Source organism: Suricata suricatta, chromosome 4, assembly GCF_006229205.1.
Source record: "Suricata suricatta isolate VVHF042 chromosome 4, meerkat_22Aug2017_6uvM2_HiC, whole genome shotgun sequence".
Classification (NCBI taxonomy): domain Eukaryota; kingdom Metazoa; phylum Chordata; class Mammalia; order Carnivora; family Herpestidae; genus Suricata; species Suricata suricatta.
This window is the reverse complement of record NC_043703.1, coordinates 81,296,506-81,305,438: the sequence shown is the minus strand read 5'-3', so window position 1 is coordinate 81,305,438 and position 8,933 is coordinate 81,296,506. Positions and strand designations below refer to the sequence as shown.

At 39.2% G+C, this 8,933-nt stretch overlaps 1 long non-coding RNA gene across 1 annotated transcript in view; it reads left to right on the top strand.

The window, feature by feature from the left end:
• The first annotated feature begins 1,787 nt into the window (after positions 1-1,787).
• LOC115288949 overlaps positions 1,788-8,933 on the top strand; it is a 55,129-nt gene continuing 47,983 nt past the window's right edge. Inside the window, exon 1 of the long non-coding RNA XR_003907284.1 lies at positions 1,788-1,848. This is a non-coding gene — a long non-coding RNA (uncharacterized LOC115288949). The remainder of the gene's footprint in view (positions 1,849-8,933) is intronic.

Sequence of the window (8,933 nt, the reverse complement as noted above, 5' to 3'; positions counted from 1 at the left end):
CTTTAGAGCCAACTTTCCTTATTCTAGTTCATCAGTTTCCTGTTTATCTGGTCCTTATGTTCATAAAGAAAAGCCATATACTTTGCTTGCAGAAGAATCTTGTATACCATTGATAGGCACCAATCCTGCCTAGGCCTTTCTAATATCTTTCCTATTCCTTTTTGAGGGACTATTGGTTTTATAAATCAACTCTCCAGCTATTTTAATTTTGAGAGAGAGTATGTGTGTGTGAGAGCACTAGTGGGGGAGGAGCAGAGAGAGAGAGAGAATCCCAAACAGGTTCTGTGCTGTGACTGTGAAGCCCAACGTGGGGCTCAATCCCAAGACTATAAGATCATAAGCTGAGCTGAAATCAAGAGTCTGAGGCTCAAACAACTGAGCTGCCCAAGGGCCCCTTTCCAACTATTCTTTAAATCTCTTTGAATATTTTTCAGACTTCCACATCCCTTTTAAGGTGTCAGGCCCTAAACTGAGAAAGATGCTCCAGAAGGAATTGAGAAGGGAAACAGAATAAAAAGCTTAGGTTCTTTGATTTAAGACTCACGTGAATTATTACCATTGATAAAGATCAGTCTTTTTTTTTTTTGTTATTGTTGTTGTTGCTGTTCTATTAAAAATAACCTGGATAACATAAATGTTGTAGAAAAGAAAAAGGTATTATCTATCAAGGTGTAGGGTGCTTATCTTGGCTTCCTTGGAGAGCATTTAAAATCAATCTGGTGGCATCTTCACAAGTTCCAAATATTTGGTGGCAAGAGCCATAGAAGACAGGAACTCTTTCATCACTACTGCCATCATTAGATCTTAGAATCATCACAGGGATTGGCACACCTTTTTCAGCAAGGATCAGGTAGCAAATACAGCTGTCTCCCCTTGTCCATGAGGAGTGTGTTCCAAAACCCCCCACTGGGTGCCTGGAACCATGGACAGCACCAACTGCTCTCTGTACCATGTTTTTCCTATACATTCACACCCAGATAAAGTTTAATTTATGAATTAAACAGTGGGAGGTGAATAACAATAACTAATAATAAAGTAGAATAGTTAATTATCACAATATACTGTAATAAAAGTTATGTGAATGTGGTCTCTTTCTCAAAATATCTTACTGTTCTGTAATAACGTCTTCTTGTGATGGTGTGAGATGACAAAATACCTACATAATGAGATGAAGTGAGGGGAGTGACATGGCACTATGATGTAGTGTTAGACTACTGTTATCAACTTAAAAGTTTCTTTATTTTTGAGAGAGAGAGCAAGAGAGAGTGAGAGAGTGAGCACAGGAGAGGTAGAGAGAGATTCCCACACAGGTTCCAAGCTGTCAGCACAGAGCACCCTGTGGGGCTTGAACTCACAAGCTGCAAGATCATGACCTGAGCTGAAAACAAGAGTTGGACGTTTAACCAAATGAGCCACCCAGGTGCCATGCATTAGGCTGCTATTGACCTTCTGATGATACCTTCTTCTAGATCTCAGTTGTCTGCAGGTGACTGAAACCTTGTAAAGCGGAGCTGTAGATGGAGATGGGAGGGAACTACTGTATTTAGCCTTTGTGGGCTACATGTCCCATTGCAGCTACTCACCTCTGCTGCTGTGGCCAGAGGTCACCACGCACAAAATCTAAATGCATGTGCCCAGCTGGTCCAATGAAACTATATTTATGGTCACTGAAATTTGAAGTTTATGTTTTGTATGTCATGAAATTCGTTGGATTTTTTTTGATCTGTTAAAAACTGAAAAAACCATTCTTATCTTGCAGGCCATAGAAAAATAGATTGCTGGTTGAGGTTTGTCTTTCTCTAATCCAACATCTTTTTCCCATGAGCCCTGATGAAAAGGAAGGATGAGGTAATAAGAAAGATAATTTGTACCATTTCAATTTTTTTTTACTGTAACAACATTTACAAACAGGAATGACAAATTCCTATTCTTTTATTTGAGCAGATAACTATGTAGGGACCCCAAAGGATTTTAATAGGGCCATATTGGGTGGGGGGACTAGCCTGTAATCTCTGCCTGATCAGGGATCCTATCTCATGAGGTTCAGGGTCCATGATATATGAATGTTGACTAGACTCTGAGGATCCACAAATAAGAATTGTAATTTGATATAGATTATGTATCAGCCTATAAATTTATTTACATGAAATATAAAATTATTAACAGTGAGTTACACTAATTACACAATTTATTCTGTTTATGAAAAAGAGTTTGAAATGTTCTGGAAGCTTTAGGGCTTAAGGTATTTATACAGAGCTTCATTATGGTGTAACTTAGTAAGAGATCTTTCCTTGGGCACTTGTGAGCCAACACCAGCCACGTATTACTGCCCAAAATGTGTCCTCACCTGTCTGAAACTGAGCCTTGCACATTACTTTTGTGAAAAAGGAGTTGGGAATCTCATTGTAATTTTGTGTATTATTTCTTGCCTAGTTCATTGATGATTTACTGAGGGCCTTTTATGACTTTACAATGTGACAGAATGATAGTACATGACATGCTTTAAATAAACTTTTATCATTTAATCTCAATCTGCAGTTCAGAACAAACTGTGAAGCCATTTTGTTCTTGGAAAAGTTACCAAATTTGCTTGAGCAGAGCTGGCTGATATTGTGTCCTAATTTTGTAAATGTGGAGGCTGAATAGTGAGTTCCTAGATAGGTCTTTGAAAATAAATTAAATTGCAATAGAGAAATTTGTGACAATTAATAGTAGTCTCAGAACAATAAGCCTATGTTAGGTAAAATCCATATAGACTTGAAGGATGTGGAATTTGGGTTAGAATGAATAATCTTTCAATTATGGGGTGGATCATCATCTTATGGATAGAAAGTCAAATATTTAACTATCATATAATACTTTCAGGTTCAAAAGTTGAGAAAAATCATTATATATTAAAAAAAGGTGTATCTATCTACTCAGAAATTTTGTTGGAAGGCTGTCATGAATTGAAACATTGAGTTGTATTAAACATTGAATCATAATAGGAGGCCCTGGGTGGCTCAGTTGTTTAAACATCCAACTCTTGAATTTGGCTCAGGGTATGATCCCATGGTTCGAGAGATCAAGCCCTGTGTCAGGCAGGGCAGAGCTGGCCTCATATTCCCTCTCTCCCTCCCTTTCTGCCCTGCCAAGTGTGTAGTCTCTCTCAAAAATAAATGAATAAAGATTAAAAAAAAAAACATTGAATCATAATAAAGAGTGGGCCATATCAGAGAACTTTCAAACCGTGATGCAGTGAGCTAGTTGAAGTTAAAAATAGGACTTAGGCTAATGGTGGCTGTGACTGAGAGGTGGTCCTCTACTCCTGTGATTTTCACATTTTTGGCCCCTATCTTAAAAACAATTGAGCAACCTAAAGAGCTATTATTTATGTGTGTTTTATCTACTGATAGTTAAAGTACTAGAAATTAAAGGTGGGAATTTTTAGTTTAATATATTTCCTTATGAATTCATTTAAAGAACATAAACAAACTCAGTACATGTCATAAATGATATGTGATGTGTTTCAAAACAGAAAAATTAGGGAAGAGAGTTAGTTGTACTGTTTTACACTGGGGCAAATCTCTTTCTTGTCCAGTTTAAAAGAAGACAGCTGGATTTTCACATCTGCTTCCTGCATTTAATCTATTGTGATATCATTTACAATGAAGCCTTTGAAAAACTCCATTGTATATTTAGGAAAGAATTGAGGTTGAGAGGCAATGTTATTATAATTACTATGATCAAATAGTTTTGATGTTTTAAACCATATGAGAAGTTCTCAGAGACCCTCAAAGGACACCTCAGGGTTCCCAGACCCTACTTCGAGAACAGCTGTTCTATGTGGAAGGGATAGAATGAGCAGACTACCAGATACTTCTCTTAAAATGCATTTTCTCAGGTTCTTTCCTAAGTTCCCTCTCTAAATCTCCTGGGTGAGCCAGCACACACCCATGTTCTCATTTGGTCTTTGGGTTGGCAAATGCCCATGCTGCGAGCACTTCCCTCCTGAGCTCTCGCCTATGGGGTACACTGCCCATGGTTATTTCCACTAGGATGTCCCATGGCTGCCTTAACGTGTCAAAAGCTGGACTCTTCCATGTACATCTCATTTTCCTATTTTAGAACACATTGCAAATAGGACTAATCATACACATTGTCTCTTGCACCTTGTGTTACCACCATACGCAGGCATGTACATATGTACATGGACTGGCCTCAATGCAAAATGTATTTCTTACTGTGAGCTCTGGTCAAATAAGTTTGGAAAACACTTTTTAGCAGGCTTCTGACCACCTGTCTGTTGTCAAAGATGGCTTCTGGCCAGACCAACTGTCTCCCCAGACAGGTCAAATTACTCTCAGCTCTCTGAATGCTTTAGGATGTTTTCCTTACCTTTGGGTCTCTGCTCTCACGCTTTCTGCTTCAGTGACCCTGCTTTTCTAACCTTTACTAGGATAATTAAAACTCATCATTTTAGATTTAACTCATAGATTGCCTTCTAAGCAATTTCTCTGTCCACCTATAACTCCTTACTTTAGCCTTACCCAGAGTTATCCCAACATTCCAGCTGGGATTTGTGCAGAATTCAAAGAACTAAATTATACTCTGTTCACCTGTGGGGTCCCCTCCTTGACTGTTGCCTCCATGAATACCAGTGGAGTGTCTTTATGTGTGGATACAGTGCAATCTTGACACAGAATAAACTTAATGCACTTGTGTTAACTGAAGTTATCGGCTATGACCTCAAAAACTTTTGAAGGCATTTCTGCCTCCTCCCCCCGCCCTTTTTTAAAATAGAAGTGTAACTGACACACAGTGTTACATACATTAGTTTCAGGTGTACAATATAGTGATTTGACAAGTTTATATATTATGCCGTGTTCACAAGTGTAGCTACCATCTGTCACCATACAACACTATCACAGCATATATTCCCAATGCTGTGCCTTTTATTCCTATGATTTCTTCATTCCCTAACTGGAAGCCTGTTATCTCTCATGCCCCTTCACACATTTTGCCCAACTCTCTCTGAATTTATGGGTCTGTTTCTGCTTTTTGTTTGTTTATTTTGGTTTTTAGATTCTACAGATAAGTGAAATCATATGGTATTGTTTTCCTCAGTCTGGCTTATTTCATTTAGCGTAATACTCCATAGGTCCAGGTTGTCACAAATGACAGAGCTCATCCTCTTTTTATGTGACCACATCTTCTTTATCCATTCACCTACTAATGGACACTTGGGTTGCCTCCCTATCTTGGCTATTGTAAATAATATTCCAATATTCATAGTGGTGCATATTTCTCTTTAAATTAGTGTCTGTGTTTTCTTCAAGTAAGTGTCCAGAAGTGGAATTGCTAGATCATAAGATAGATCTATTTTTAACTTTTTGAAAGACCTCCATACTATTTTCCTCAGTGGCTACAACAGTGCATGAATGTTCCCTTTTCTCCACATCCTTGCCAACAGTTGTCTTTTTGACACTGGCCATTCTGACAGGTGTGAGGTGATATTTCATGTTGGCTTTGATTTGTGTTTCTCTGATGATCAGTGATGCTGAGACTCTTTTCATGTATCTGTTGGCCATCTCTATGTCTTCTTTGGAAAAATGTTTGTTAAGTCCTCTGCCTATCTACAAGGCATTTTTGATGCCTTCCTGTTTCTCATCCTCCAAATGGAAGAAAATAATGCTACTCCAGGGGTGGAAGGGGGAGCTTGAGCACGGTCTAAAAGGTGGCTCCTTAGGTTTTAAACATTACTCTGGGATATGTTGCCATGGCATTTTAAGGACTCTGATGGCAGCACTGAGAAAGTAGCAGTATAAGGCACAGTCAAGCATGCTTTTGCTTTGTGCTAGCTCCATTTGAGTATGCCCTCCTCAGAGAGCTTTTCTCTCAATTCTAAGACTTGAAAAGATTCTAATTTACTGCCTTTAACTACTTTTTACTTCCAGCTGATAGCAGCTATCACACTTGCAATTCTACATTCATTTTTGTGTTTATTTGATTAATGTCTCTCTAGAGCTATTACAAGTTTCTCACTAGCATCAATGTTCCATGAAGTCAGAAATGGATTTTATTTTTGTTCTGTTGTAAGGACGCAGGTCTGAATCAAACTGACTCCATGACAGGCTTCAAGTTTCCCATCTGACCTTGGAGTCCTACCTGTGGGTTTCTCAGAATCATTAGACAATAAAAGGGCATAGATTGCTCAGCCAGGGACCACTCTAGTAACACCCAATCAGAAGCAGCCAGCTAAAATGCTTAACATTCTTAAGGGCAGGCCTAGAGAGAGAAGCTATAGATAATCACTTATTGCTTAAGGCTAGTTACACCCTATGTGAGGGTCCTGGGTCCACTCTGTAATTGGTTCATACTCTAAATGTTGTGATTGGGTCCCGCCCAAAATAACGAACACTCTGGACAATGTGTATGGTTAAGATTACTGCCAATGATATTATTGCAATGATTGGATCACTGTACCTATGTCACAATTTCCTGTAACTCCCCCTTCCCAAACCCCATAAAAACCCTGCTCAGCCCTTGTTTGGGGCTTTCAGCATGGATCCACTGCATTGGTGAAGTCTGTGAGCCTGAGCTCAAGCCTGTAATAATAATAAAGCCCTTTGCTTCTGCATGTGTGACTCGGTCTCCCCAGTGGTCTCTGGTTTTTGGGGACGATATTGTGATCTGGGCATAACACTGTCATATACACAATAGATGTTGAAGAAATTAATGATAATGAGAGCACATAGCAGGCCAAGGGCATGGCAGTTAGACCAAGTGGGAGGAGGAGCCAGTCTGAGAGGTGCAAATATTAGACTTTATGATGGTGAATTTTATGGGTCAGTTTGGCTGGGAGTTGGTGACCAGATAGTCAATAGCTAGTCTGTGAAAGTGATTTTGGACAAGATTAACATTTAAATTGGTAGACTGAGGAAAGCAGATTGCCTTTCATAATGTGGATGGGCCTTATCTAATCAGCTAAAGGCTTAAATAGAGCAAAAGGTCATTCTTTGGGCAAATGGCCTCTGGCCTTGAACTACAACATTGGCTTTTCCTGGGTCTCCAGCTTTACAGCCCACTCTGCAGATTTTGGACTTGTCTGTTTCCATAATTGTTGAGTTAATTCCTTAAAATAAATCTCTCTCTATATACATGTGCATGTTAATGATTCTGGTCTTCTAGAGAACCCTGACTAGTGCAACTGTGAAGACTTTGCAAGTTGTCCTGAGGCATTCATTGAGTTTCATCCTCTCACCTAGGCTCTATCTCTGAGGGAATTGGTGCCCATTCACAGGGCTCTGAGAAGTAGCATGTTAGCATGATTTATATTCCTGGAGCTACACATTTATTCAACACTTGGAGGGGGAAAAAACTACTTATATATTAAAACAAGCATGGGTATAACATAAACTAGAATTCAAATTGTGTATATGTTGGAAAAATATAGCAGGGGACTTTAGGGACACATTGTAGAGGCAGCTGGCAGATTGGCCCTCAGCCAGTAGACACCCTTGGGGGTGTGGATTCCTCATCTTTAGTCTCAGGATTCTTTAGTATAATATGATGCTTGCAGGGGAAGAGAAAGAAGGTATTCAGAGTGTGTTTCAATGATATTACCTTCTAACTGATGTGGAGAGTCCACTGGCACTGACTAGGGAGAGCCATGGAAAACAGGATGGCCATAGTGCAGGACACACATGGCGGAGCCCATGTGGAGGCTGAAGAATTCCAGCTCATTCTTTGAGGGTCAGCTCAGTATCACCTTCCCTGTGAATCCTTTTCTGACTCTCTCTTGAAAATGAGTTTGTGCCTTTCCTCTCTGCCACCCAATTACTTGTCTTGATTACTGTGCCCCTCACAAGGTGTTATGGCTATTTGTTCAAAAGTGGGTAGCAGTAGCCTGGTGGCTCTTTGGGTGGATATTCTGGGTCTTGCTTATTCTTAATTCTCTGTGGCTAAGCCCAGAGCCCAGCATAAGGCAAGCCCTCGGTAAGTATTTGTTGTACCAAAGACTGAATGATTAGCACTGAATGGCTGGCATGGTTATTTGCTGAGATAGGGGATGTCAGAAATGAAATGAGTTTGAAAGAAAATATACTAAATTCACACATCTCCTCTTTTTGTTATTCTTGTTATTTATTGTTATTTTGGTCAAACTATTTCCTTTCAAATATATCAAAAAGGTAAAGATAGCTGAGTTATGTGTAGTCTAAATTACCACTAATTTTGAATAAATAGATTCTTAAATAACGAAGATTTACTTCAAATTTAATTAGTTCTCATATTTTGGATCATATTGGATGTTTGAAATAAAATTTTCCTAGAAAATTGTAACTCACTGTAGTAGATTTGTAGTATATCATTTTAGAGTAATCTGATTAAAATATTGTAGCCAATTTCTTTTTATTTATTCAACTTGGGGGAGGGGAGTGAGCGTGAATGGGGGAGGAGAGGAAGACTCCCAAGTAGACTTTGTGCTGTCCTTGCAGAGCTAACTTGGGGCTTGATCTCACAAACCTTGAGATCATGACCTGAGCTCAAACCAGAAGTCAGATGCTCAACTGACTGAGCCATCCAGGCATCCCTTTTGTGGCCAATTAATTGAAATAATTCATTGTATTATTACCTTTAACCTAGGGGTGGTCCACAAAACCCAAGCAAAAACATTACAAAACAAAACTTAGTGTCAGAAGAAAGAAGTATATTCCAGATTTAAAGAAAAGGGATGTGTAGTCCCTTCAATATAGCTAATTGCCATATGCCCTAACCTGGGCATCTTTTTTTTTTTTTTAATAGTTTATTGTCAAATTGGTTTCATACAACACCCAGTGCTCTTCCCCACAAGTGCCCTCCTCCATCACCACCACCTCTTTTCCCTGCTCCCCATTCCCCTTCAACCCTCAGTTCATTTTCAGTATTCAATAGTCTCTCAAGTTTTGAGTCCC